General features: G+C 39.6%; 1 pseudogene; it reads left to right on the forward strand.

Annotated features, from left to right (window-relative positions):
* The window catches only part of LOC104865483, a 48,947-nt pseudogene extending 39,926 nt beyond the window's left edge, over nucleotides 1-9,021 (forward strand).
* Nucleotides 9,022-13,826: the final 4,805 nt, after the last annotated feature.

The raw sequence follows: 13,826 nt of genomic DNA on the forward strand, positions 1-13,826 counted from the left end.
GTTCAGGGACCATTTTCATCTCCAGAATTAAGGATTATTTTGATGTTACATCATTGCCTTTTCTCTTTTACTTTTCTTTTTAGTTTTATTTTAGGATTCCCTATTTTTAATGTTCATACAGAGATTTCTTTAACTGAAATACCGAATAGTTTCTTTGGTGTGAAAAACTACAATAGTACACAGGATCCTAATGAGATAATTAATAATGTGAAATAGGAAGTAAAGGGCTAAAGGTGTAAGGAAAGTGGGAAGGGTGGGGGAAAGGTAATAAGGGAGAGGAAAAAAATATGAGAAACTGAAAAAATGGAAATAAAGTGTTTGTAAATGGGGAGGGGAGGAGGGGGTGAAGGGAGGGCAGGGACAAGGGGAAAAATGAGAATCAAGACCTATTATGTAAAGGTACAGAATCCCAATGATGAATGTAATTGTATTGTATACCTAGATTGTACCAATAACCTCAATAAAAAAAAAAAAAAAGAGTATGGCCTCAATATGCATCCATTTAGCTATAAATGTCTCTAATTTCTCATTCTTTATGGCTGAGTAGTAGTACTCTATTTGATAAAACACACACACACACACACACACACACACACACACACACACCTTCCTTATCCAGTCTCCACCTGATGGACAATTAGGCTGTTTCCAAGTTTTAGCTATTACAAACTGTGCCGCTGTAAACATGGGTGAGCATACATAAGTGGTATGATTCTTTAAAAACACACACACACACACACACACACACACACACACACACACACCTTCCTTATCCAGTCTCCACCTGATGGACAATTAGGCTGTTTCCAAGTTTTAGCTATTACAAACTGTGCCGCTGTAAACATGGGTGAGCATACATAAGTGTGGTATGATTCTTCCAATTCTTTTGGGAAGATACCCAGCAGAGCTATGGCTGGGTCAAATGGGACTTCGAATCCTAGTTTTTTGAGGTATCTCCATATTGATTTCCACAGTGGTTTTACCAGTCTGCACTCCCACCAACAATGGAGAAGGGTTCCTTTCTCCCCACAACACTGCCAGCATTTGTTATCAATTTCTTGATAGCAGCCATTCTTTGTGGGGTGAGGTAGAATCTCAGTGTTGTTTTCATCTGCATCTCTCGAATGACCAGTTATGTTGACCATTTTTAGATATGTTTATATGCTGCTTTTACTCTTTGTCAGAGAAATGTCTGTTCATTTTAATTGACCATTTTTGAATTGGGTCTTTAAACTTGGGGGTGTCTGATTATTTTAAGTTCCTTATATATTCTAGACAATAGTCCTTTGTCTGAGGAACAGCTGGTAAAATTTTTTCCAGGTTGTTTTTGTAGGTTGTCTCTTAGTGCATCTGTTTTCTCCTGCAGTGCAGACGATCATGGGTAGGGGGGCACCGTCCTCCAGTGCAAGTCTGTTTCTCTTAACCTTTCTTAATCTTGATATTTGTGAAACTCTTTGTTCTCTTAAATTCAGGGTACTCCTACTTTTACCTTCTCTAGTTTGTCTCATTGCTAAGATCGTATTACGATTTCCTCAGGTGAGCTTTGGCTCCCACTTCTCTTTTTTTTTTTCAGTATATGTGTTGCTGAAGTGAGCATATGCCTCTGTTGATCTTTATGATTTCCTCCTTCTGCTTTCCCTCTATCTTATGATCAAATTTTCTGTATTCCACATAGAAGAAATTGTTCCTATCAGTATATGCTGACTGTCTGGGGACATAATTGTTTTACTTTCTTCCTTCAATTGATCAAAATGATCTAAATGTTATCTCTTCCAAATATAGAAGTTTTTCCATCCAGAAAACCTAACACAGTTTGAACAACAGCCAAAATTCTTTTCTAACAGCTAAATATTAGGCCTATTTGTGATGATTTCAGCAATTGGACACTTTAGAGATATGTATTTCAAAATTATTTAGGATCTGAATTCAATTAGGATAAACTTTGAAAATCCAGTAAATGCCCCAATCCAGACATTCCCAATCTTTTCCTGAGTAAGACAAGGCTCTTTCTCATGATTTTTCTTCCTGAGCAATTTCCCTTCTTGGAAACACTTGAGAGAAGGGCAGCTCTATCTTTCTGGAGTCTGAACAGCCAGTGTTTGGCATTTCTGACTTAGCCAGTGGTACTTTTAGCTCATTGGTAATTTGGGCAATTGGTTCTTGGCAATGTGCAAAATTCAACTCACTACTCAAAGGTCAGTAAGTGGGAGAATGATACATGGAGGTAAACTCTTAATGATTACCTTTTTTATGTGTGAAATTTGAGTGAGGTCAAGATGTTCAAAGTAAAATTTGAAACTCCTCAGTGTTCACTATGGTTTGTGGGAGCAGGAAATTAGTGTTCTGAGTTAGGGAGTCATGAGCACTACACAATACATAAAAGCCCCAGATAACCTAAGTAGGTTAGTTTATTTCCCTTGATTTTTTTCCTCTGTAAAATGAGAATAATTATACAACTGAAGTAAACCCTGGGCAGAAAAATGGTACAAAGAACCATGCACATGTTTCTGTATGTATTCAATGAAGACAGTGATCATTTGTGGCTTATTGTGAATTGCTTGACCCCTTTTCAGACAGAGTGGTTTACTGCCAGAGTAACAACCACCTATACCTGCTCAAAGCAACCTCTACAAGTATTATGGTGATTATGGTGGACACTGCCTCTAGAAGTTTGCTGTCAACCTGGAGTAAGCAGGGGTTTTCAACATATAGATGGACATTAGGGTAAAAAAAATGGTGGTGGCTGGTAAAAAGATGAGGTCTGGCTAATGGGCATTATTTTATTTTATTTGTTTTTGTGAGACAGGGTCTCACTAGGTAGTTGAGACTGACCTGGAACTCACTATGTAGCTCAGGCAGGTCTTGAACTCACAGTGATCCCCCTGCCTCAGCCTTCCAAGTGCTGGAATTACAGGTGTCACCATGCCCAGCTTAATGGACATTCTGAAAACACAGCAGACCTTTGTTTGGCTAGGGGCATACCATCTCCCCTCTTCATCCCCCAAATGTATAGATTCCTGGCTGCACTGCACATGATGGAGGGACACATGCACGTGAGTGTCACACACATGCACGCCAAGCATTGCCTTTCCCCAGCCCCTACTGCCTTTCTTTCCAACTGCCTTCCCCAAGTACCTCAGTGGAACACATGCACTCTTTATGAGAGCCGTCCTGTACTTCCCCATTGCTGATCGCCATAGGAAAGCACACCAGGTCTGGTCTTACTCAGAGACTCTTCTCCCAGCTGACTTAAACTGCTTACCCAACCTGTTCTAAGGAAACAATGAACAATAATGGCTTCATATATTTCCCCTTCTCTTGTCTTATTTCAATGAAAGCTTCCTGCTGTTGTTGTTTTCGGGTTTCATTAATCACTGAATTTGCAATTTGCAGGCTTTGAAGGTAAAGATTTGTCTTCATTCCTGATTTTTTTTTTTTTTTTTTTTTGGTATTGGGGATCAAACTCAGGACCTTGTGCTTGCAAGACAGGTGATGACACCACTGAGCTAAATCCCCGGCCCTTCACTCATGAATTTTTCCCTAGCTGCATCCTCTTCTTTCCTTCCTAACTCACTTTTTCCTCATTGTTGTCTGCAGGATTTCCTTTTATCATTCCCTTTCACCTCTGTGCTTCAGGATTCCCTTCTTCCCTTTCCACAATCATCGCTTTTTCTTTTTCAGAATGCTTGTTCACCTTTGTCCCAGTTCTTTCTTTGTCCAGTCTTGGCTCCTTCTATCACTGTTAAGTGCATCTTCCAAATCTACAAAGGGCGAGGCCTGCTTTTCCTTTCTCTTTGTAACTGTCTGTCATTGAGACAGGAACGGAGCAGTCATTGGCTGGCGTGGGCTTTACCTTAGGGACCAACCGCTCTGGGGCCATCACTGAACATGCTCATTGGAAAGCAGAGTTGTCCCAATGATATCCTTGTCCCGGAGGGCTTTCCAGTTCACACATGCTTACTTCCCTGCCTTGGTGCATCTGTGTACAGACTCACATATGCACACACATATTTACTCTTATAAATGAGATTTTATGTAATCTTTAATTTGTCGTTTGCCTTCAAGTAATTGAGTTGCAGTCCTTTCAATATGCTCCCTCAACTGAATCCACTAACATAAATTAGTGGATGGGCTTGAATATGCCAATCTAGATAAAGTGCTCAGGTTCATTTGTAACGTGAGCCTTCTAAATAAGAATTTTCTGGTATAAATACAATGCCTTGGGGAGAATTTGGCAATATCAGCTAATTAAGGAGAAAAACAGTGACAGCACCTTTGGAAGGAATCTAAGATGCCATATAATTCCCCTGTATTCTTGGGGAACCCTGGTGACTATGACATCAGAGATCCAGATAAAACATCAGTTTCAAGACCTTGAGGGAGGGAGAAATTGACTCGTTCCCAGCATCAGAGATATCAGTGGAAGGATCAAGACTTGATCCCAGTTCTTGGCAATTTGCAATTCAGACATTTGGAAATTATTTTTTTTTCTGAGAATTTTGCCTTAAAGTTAATATGAACTTCTTTATTCCTCTCCCCCCACCCTGCCCCAGCCTGATCTGATATTGTTAGCACTGCCATTGATGACAGCATTGTATTTTTCCTTTTGGCAACTCATTCTCATTAGGCTTCCTGTATGCTAAACTTTGGAAGAAAAGAAAATAACCACTTTATTTTTGAGTTGGACAAAAGATCACTGACCTAGAAATTATTAAATGGTTTGTCTCCTACTTACATGATGAGCAATCATTTATATAAGGGTAGTGATGATAGGAATTTTCCTACAACAGATGTACAGTATACTATAATTTTGTCTCATTGATTCATATTTGTGTTCTTTTAAATTTTGGGACAAATTCTGGCAGATTACAGCAAGTCTTATGTTGCCTCATTAGGCTGCCCTAACAGTTTTGTGAATCATAGATGCAATATTCAAAAACAGAATTTAAAGAAGGGTACTCCTCACATGAGGTCCACCCCCTTGTAAAGGGCCTAAGGCCCAGCCAGTCTATAGGAAGTCTTTTGACTCATACACTGGTACTTTCTGTCACCTGGTAAAGGATGCTGTAGAACACACCAGATTTGTTCAGACACAAGACAGTGGAAATTGTTTTTTCAGAGTTGAGCAGTTACCCCTGCCCCAGTCTTTTTTAGGACACCGAGAACTGACATTTGCTGGCACATTGGCAGGGACAAGATATACAGTACACGGCCAATGGACACAGATATTTCCTGTGTGAAGCTCAGCGGCCTAACCAAAATTGCATCCATGATTTCATATTAAGTTGAGAGTTAAATCTTCCCACAATGTGGCTTGTGGGGCCAGATATCTGTGAAACACTTGGTATCCAAGAAAATGCAAAAGAGAGAGAAAGAGAGAAATACTGCAAAAAAAGGAAAAACGCAAACGTCATAGTGTTTAGGTTTTAAATACACTGGATTTGGAAAATGCACAGGCTTAGACTGATTTTCAAGTTCAGATAAGATCTTTACACCATTCTACTTATAAACATAAACAGAACCATGTAAAATTGCCTTTTTTTTTTGTAGGTTGAAAATGCTCAAGTATTGGCAGTTTCTTATAGTTCAGCCTGACACTATATATAAAAATCTTGGGATATGCATTTCAAGGGACTATGGTTTGTATTTTTGCACTGGGCTCCTTAAAAAGTTATTGGAATACTCTACATTTTAGCTACGCGCTGTGCCTTCACATTGATGACAAGCAAGCCACGCTGGCCTGTTTGTTGCATTGTGTGAACCTGAGCCCCGTAGCTGCCCGTTTTTACAATCCACACCCCACTGCACGGTGCTCTCAGAATTATTTCACTGTCTTGCAAGGAAGCCAGCTCCCTTCTTCTGAAGGATCCAGGCCGTCTTGCGGCAGATCCCATCTTTCAGTGACCTTCTTTTCTGCACCTCCTTACTGCTGTGCTCCCAGAAATACTCCATTGTCTCCTGTAGCTGCATGCTCCAGCTTTCTGGTTGCCAAACACGCGGGAGGGCTAATAGCAGTGGGATAGGCTGCCAGCTATTATGGGTGCTTTGTGTGAAGCCTATCTGACCTTTTTATTATGGAAAGGTGCTAAGCCAGTTATTAAGGGAAGAGAAACTGAAAAGAATCCATATTATTAAAAAAACGGGGTGGGGGGCAAAGCAAACATACTTGCAAATCGCCCGACCTTTAATTATCTTGGAAGCAAGAGCTTCCGCATTATGAAGGATGGAAGAAAAAGTTACAGGCTTATCACCTAATAATTAACCCTGTTTGGCATCTACTACAGGTTTTCCGGATTAATGTACTGAAACATTAAATTCAGGTGCTCAGACCAGACTTTAGTGGTCAAGGAAGGAGGCTGCTCATAAACGGTACGGAAGAGTGGGTCCATTGTAGGTGACACAACTTAGCATGGGAGCTGACGTGTATTTGAAAATATCCAGCTTTCACTCCTCAAGTGCTTTGTGTTTCCCCACAAGTTCAATTCTAGGGAGACAGGGGTCCCCCTCTCGGCAGGCTGCACCTTCACCTGCCCCCACCCCCAAGTCGTCTTCGCTGGAGCTGGAGCTGCATTGGGCTGGGTCAGGGCGCCGGGGTGTGGTGAGGGATAGGGCCAGAGGGGAGAGCAGATGAGGAGAAATTGGACCACCAGCGGCTCAAGAATGGCTATTATCAAGAAATCAAATTATAATAAATACTAGTAAGGTTGTAGGTGAAAATGAACCTTCTACTCGCTTGGTGGAAATGTAAAGTAGTACGACCTCTATGGAGATCAGTGTGAAGGTTCCTCAAAATACTAAACCTAAAAAGTCCATTTGACTCAGCCATTCCCCTTTTATGTATCTTCGTTAAAGAGTTGAAGACATCCTATTACAGTAATACATGCATATTCTTGTTTAGAGCAGAACACTTTATAATATCTAAATCTGGGAAGCAGCCTCTGTGGCCACCAGCAGATGAACAGATAAAGAAAATGTGGAGCACACAGCGGAGCACAACTTACTCTGCTACAGAGAAGGATAAATGAGTCACACGTAGAAAAATGATGCACCTTGAGACCATAATATTACGTGAAAGAAAAGCAGGCACATAAGCTGAGAAATGGTATGATTTATATGAGAAACCCAAAACATGAAGAGTAAAAAGATAATAGGAAGCAGGGAGATAGATCTTTTACAAAAGGGAAGAGGACTGAGAGACAGAGGGAGAGAGAAGGAAGAGGAAAGAGGACAAAAAACAGTATTAAGATGTGTTATATACATGTGCCAACTTCTTTATAAATGTAATCAGTAGTACTTCAAACTTGTACTGATAAAAAATAATAAATGGAGGAAAACACACACACAAAAAAGAATTTCAAGAACAAAGGCTGCAACTTGGAGACTATGAGAAGACAGTGAAAATGAAGTTGTAGTTGAACTAAGGAAGAATAAAAGAGATGAACATCTCTTCAAGAGAAGGGAACGTACCCCATGGAGATAGCTGTGAAGATTCTGATATGGAGATTACAGAGTGGAAAATGCCTCTCTAGAAGCTATTGTTCAAAATGTTTTCAGGGATAACCAAGGAATTCAATTAAGTGCAGTTCAAGCTGCTAGGAAACTTTTGTGCAGCAGTTGAAATCCACCATTTGATGACTTAATGAAATCTGGACTATTGCCTATTTAGCCCATTGTCTTGACAGAGATGACCACCCTCCTTTACAGGGCTTGGACCAATGTTGCATCTGGAAGCTCTGGACAAACTCAAGCAGTGGTTCAGTCTAATGCTGTGCCACTCTTCTTGAGGCTTCTCCATTCTCCCCATCCAAATGTTTGTGAGCAAGCTGAGTGTGCACTGGGAAATGTCCTAGGTGATGGACCCCAGTGTAGAGATTGTCATAAGTCTTGGGGTTGTGAAATCTTTACTTTCACTTATGGGTCCATCTATTCCCATAACATTCTTTTTTGTTTGTTTTTTGAGACAGGGTCTCACTATGTAGTTCAGGCTGACCTGGAAATCACTGTGTAGCTCAGGCTGGTCTTGAACTCACAGGGATCCTCCTGCCTCAGCCTCCCAAGTGCTGGGGTTACAGGCGTGCACCACCGTGCCAGGCTTCCTATAACATTCTTAAGAAATGTTACTTGGGCTATGGTCAATTTGTGTCACCGCAAGGACCCAGCACCACCAATGGAAACCACACAGGAGATTCTTGCAACCCTTTGTGTTTCAGTGCCTCACATGGAGATAAATATATTGGTACATAACAGCCTAGGCCCTTTCTTATCTTACTGATGCTGGCAACGAGCAGATACAGATGGTAACAGACTCTGGAATAGTTCCTCATCTGTTTCCTCTACTCAGCCACCAGGCAGTTCAAGTACAGGCTGCTGTGCTTCCAGCTGTGAGTAACATTGTTACAGGAACCCATGAGCAAACACAAGGTGTTTTGAACTGTGATGCTCTTTTACACTTTTCAGCACTCTTTACACAGCCCATGGAGAAAATAAAGAAGCAGTTTGGTCCCTATCTAATATCACTGCAGGAAATCAGCAGGAGGTTCAGGCTGTAATTGATGCCAATCTCGTACCAGTGATAATACACCTTTTGGATAAGGGGAATTTTGGAACTCAGAAAGAAGCTGCTTGGGCCGTAAGTAACTTAACAATTAGTGGAAGGAAAGATTGAGTGACCTACCTTATCTAACAAAATGTTATCCCGCCCTCTTGCAACTTGTTGACTGTAAAAGATGCACAAGTTGTACAAGTAGTACTTGATGGACTAAGTAATATATTAAAAATGACTGAAGATGAGGCAGAAACCATAGCCAATCTTATAGAAGAATGTGGAGGACTGGAGAAAATTGAACAACTTCAAAAATCGTGAAAATGAATTCATCTTTAAATTGGCCTGTGAGATCTTTGGTCAGTTCTTCTCCTCAGATGATATTGAAAGATCCTAGCATTGTTCCAGAAGCAATTCAAGGTGGAACATTTGGTTTCAATTTATCTGCCATGGTACCAGCAGAAGGGTTGCAATTTTAGAAAGATGTTGTGGAAGTTAGGTACAAGGCAGCACTGAGTACACACACACACACACACACACACACACACACACACACACACACACATGGGTTTTATCCATTAAGCTTTGCTCATGGGATCTGCTGCTGCATTAAATCAAGAAAGAAAATGTGACAGTTTCATTTGGAATCACCAAAAATGCCCAAATGAGGTCAAGATGGCGAGTGGGTGTGAGTGAGAATGAGTGGCAAAATGTAATGAAAACTTTACATGGATGCCTATTAAGGTTCTTCAAAGTAAAAAGGGCTACAGGTCACAGATCTTCAGTGCCTGAGGAGAAACGTTGGCTTACTCTGTACCAGTTGAGGAGAAAGTGAAATACTCTCATCTTCAAGCCTTGTAAGCATAAAAGAGAAAAGAATACCCATGTAAGTCAAGGAAATGAGCCCGGGCCTTGCTATGAAGCACTGTGTGAACGGACGGTGTTGAGTGAATGTCTGGCTTAGTGATAGAGCAAGGTTCGTGTTTCAAATCTAGGGCTCTTCGCTCACGAGCAGACTCCTCGTCTGAGTGACTGTGTACAAGAGAGCGGTTGTGGTGCTGTACACGAACACTTGCAAGTTTGATTCGCCTTCAGGGGGCTGATAACAAACCTAGTAAATCATCAAAATGAGACCAAAGTGTTAATGTACACTGGACACAAAGAAAAAGACACTGGTTTACTTTGCAGCCTGAGTTTTCTGTTTTCCCTCTCTCCCTCCCATCCCCATCCCCCCTTTTTTTTCCAGTTTTTATTTACTTTACCTAGTATGACATTTTTTAGTTGTTTCTCAAGTCAGAAAACTTCAGGAAGGTTTTCCTGTGCATTTGTACCAGATGAATGTTTGATGCTATGAAAAGCTTTCCATATCATCAAAACTAATTTGTGTAGATTTTTGCATGAAAAAAATCATAAATTCCCCTCAAAATACACTGTGTTGCTGTACACAAGTTGCTGTAATAGTTATAAAACAATAAAATGTGCTGAAAAGGCCATCCTTTTCATTTTCAGAGATAACAGAGAACTTTGCATGAGATAAATATACAGCCTAGTTCAATTTTAGATTTTGTTGAGTCTTGCAAAGAACAAAAAGTTTCAATTGTGATAGAATAATGTGCTGTGTTTTAAGTGTTGCTTGTCTTCAAACTTTGTTTTCTATGAAAATGATGTGGAAACGTTTAAAATGGAATTTGGTGCATATGTACCACTGAGTAAAGCCCCACGAAGAGGTATGAGTACGTGTACAAATCAAGTAACGAGCCAGGCGTGGTGGCGCACACCTGTAATCCCAGCACTTGGGAGGCCGAGGCAGGAGGATTGCTGTGAGTTTGAGACCAGCCTAGACTACATAGTGAGTTCCAGGTCAATCTCAACTACATAGTGAGACCTTGTCTCAAAAAAACCAACTGAACAAACAAACAAACAAATCAAGTAATGGTTTGAACAACTTTAATAGTATGCCTGATCTGCTTAGTTGTTTTAGAATATTTTTATCTTAGATGTAGGCACCCATGAACAATCTATTTTTGAGCCACTTTAGGGAAAAAACTTTGTATTTTTAAAACTTTCATTAAAGTTAGGCAAGTTTTTTTTTTTAATACATTGGAATACTGACTCAGTTTTGAAGTTATACACGCTAAATTAAATGTGACATAAATTAGTTTGTAAAAATAAAAACTCTTCATAAGGTGACTCACTGTAGGAAATCCATTAACACCTATATCTGTTTTGTGTTTAAAAATAAACTGGTAATTCTGGAACACTGCAGAATGTATAAAAATTATTTTGTGATCATAACTCTGTTAAACTAGGGTATTTTTGCAGCATTCCTCATCATCAGAAACATGGTTAAAGTTTAAAACTAGAAGCAGCAGAAAACTAGCTTGTAAATTTATCCAAGTAGAGTGCAGGCTAGGCTGTCTTGGGGAAATAAACAAAACTTAAAGCAAAAAAAAAAAATTAAATTCTAAACTGGATTTTTTGGTTTTATTTTTGGTACCAAGTATTGAACACAGGGCCTTTGTACTGAGCTACATCTCCAAGGCCTAAACTGGTTTTCTTTTATCTCCTTCCCTTTCCTTTGCTTGTTCAATATATAGTAAAATTTTTGCTTGAAAAATACCAATTTTTGTTTGGCAAAGAAAAAGGAAATTTATTTAGACTTTTTAACATGTAGCTTGCCTCTATCCTTTGATCCTTAAAACAAAACATTTAGAAAACCAAACAGGTCTTGTTTTGTTTTGTTGTTTTGTTTTGTTTTAGGCTTGAAAGTATCTGGTTCATGTCTTTTCTTCCCTTTGGGCGCACCTCCACATTTTAAGATATAATATTATAAATAATATCATTTCCAGACCAAACACAGGCAAAAAGTCCTGGAAGAACACAATTTTGCAGACTAAAGATTTTTTTTTAAAATTGGATAAGCTGTGTATAAGCATCTCAATTTTGAGGTGCTTAAAATAGAAAGTATCAAAATGTATCACTAGCCCAGATCCTCATCTGACCTAGATCTTTTCATGGTTATTGACCTTGAAGTTTGCCCTCTATTAGTCTGTCAAAGACCCCCATGTTCTATTCAGGATTGATTTCTTGGTTTTGTAAAATATAAGGGTCACTGTTTCTCAGGCAGCTGCTGTTTATTTGGTAAGCCTTAGTAATCCCTTTCCATTAAAAGAAAAAGACAACATAGTTTATCAAAGAAGTGAAAACAGACTGTTGCCAGATATTTTCACATGCTAACTGGCATAGGAGTCTTGTACATTTTGTTTTCCTGAGATATCGGAGTTACATGAATAATACGGGGGAAATTGAGGTGATTTCTCAAACATATTTTCCTTAGTTCCTAAAACCAAACCCAAGAGTAATGTATATTTGTGTGAACATCTCATTACATTTCCATGGGTCTGGGAAAGGAAACATTACTTAATCCACACTCACAGGCCCCTGTTAGGATGCTAACCCGGGGTGTGTATGTTGTGAAACAGATTCTATTAAGGTTTTAACCTTTTTGATGCTGTCATTCAAAGATATTTTGTATTCTTTTCTATTTATCTGATTTGACTCCAATCCATTTTGTGGTGTTGGCTGGGCTTTTAGGTTGAGTCAAATTTTCCATACAACCCCAAATGCCTTTGCTCTCCCTCTGTGAATATTCCCTAAACGAGGAATGGAAGGCTGAGGAGGAGCTTGTGTTAACCTGCCCAGGAAGCAAGTTTGTGTCATCTCCTTCTCAGCATTTAATAAAACTAATAACTAGAGCTTTTAATTGGAATACTGGAGATAGTAAAGGTGGATGTGAAAATCCGTGGTAGCTACTTAATCACACTTGAGCTATCTAGTGGCTCATTTGACTAAGGCTCTTTAATAGATGGGGCAGACACACTAGGTACTTGAAGATGAACTGATGCACACCTGGCCTTGTGTAGCCTAGAGGATGAATCTGAACTTTTAGCTGGAGAACAGCAGAGGGGTCTCCTTTAGCTGTGGCGGGGGCTGAACTGCTGTTGTGCAGTTCATTCAGGGAGAAAAGTCAATTACCAAAGGGCAGTTCAGTCCGCAGCTGAACCACAGCTTTTAGTTGTCTGATACAGCAAATGCAGAACCAATGTAATTATCCCGGTAAATCAAACCACAGATTGTCTCAGACTCTAAGGTCACTGTGAAAGGTTATTGACATTGAGCCCATGCATTTCTCTTTCTTGACATTTCCTGTCCCCCTAAACCTCTCGGTTGCCAATTCGCCCTCTTTTCTAAGTGCGTGATCTCCTTTAGCTTCCTTTCTTGCAGCCCCTTGAGAGCATGTGAATTTGGTGAGATTACAGTTTTTTCTCTCAAATAAACGCAATCCCCCTTAAAACTGCGTCAAGCTAACCCTCACATCTTAATTAATGTAGGAGAGAAGTAGCAAGCAAAAGGGGGAAGAGGCAGTAATATTTTTTGAGGAATTGCTGTGAGCCTGAAATTCTACTTAGTATTTTAGGAACATCATTTCATAACATTTTTAATGTAATTGGGATATTGTAGAATGAAATTATTAGAATAATTTTCTCTATTTTCAATCTTAATTTAGCCAGTAGATACAGCTTTATGCTTCTGACCCTGTTCTGGATGGCATTCTAAGGATGTCTCCTTCTTGAGACAAAAGAATATTAAATTATAGAAGCACAATTCTTTATATCACTTTGAATACACATAGTAAACCCAATAGTTTAGAGAGGCACTGGATCATGGTGTTTAGGAGGGAAAAAGGCCCGAGTTCACTTCAGAGCTACCAACTGGCTATGTGAATCTTTAATGTCTGTCTTTCTGTTTTCTCATTAGAATTATGCTTATAAAAATAGTGCATATCTCACAGTGTTGTTGTGAAAATTAAAATAGCACTGTATAAATAGTAGGCACTTTTATTATAATTATCCGGGTCAATGCATACACAGATGCTGATTTTAAGAATATAAAGCTCTACACAGGTTATAAAACCATAATGTGGATTGAAAAAGACTATATATGGAAGAAACAGAAGTGTCACAGATTTTCCTTAAACAGCCTCAAATTTCCCCTTTCTACTGCCACCATTGGTTGGGGACCACCACCTCCTGTATCAGTCAGATTCCAGCTATAGTAGTGATTTCTGAACCTTACTCCCTTGCCTTATAATCCTACAATATATCTTTTTTTGTGTCATTCTTCCTACCGTAAAGCCATATACTATTTCCCTCCTGCCTTTCTGTTGAAGAGCACATTTCTCAGTCTAGTGATAAAATCTGAGGGATCTGAATCCATTCTCCAA

This window comes from Fukomys damarensis, unplaced genomic scaffold, assembly GCF_012274545.1.
Source record: "Fukomys damarensis isolate Sample0158 unplaced genomic scaffold, DMR_v1.0_HiC HiC_scaffold_15, whole genome shotgun sequence".
Lineage (NCBI taxonomy): Eukaryota > Metazoa > Chordata > Mammalia > Rodentia > Bathyergidae > Fukomys > Fukomys damarensis.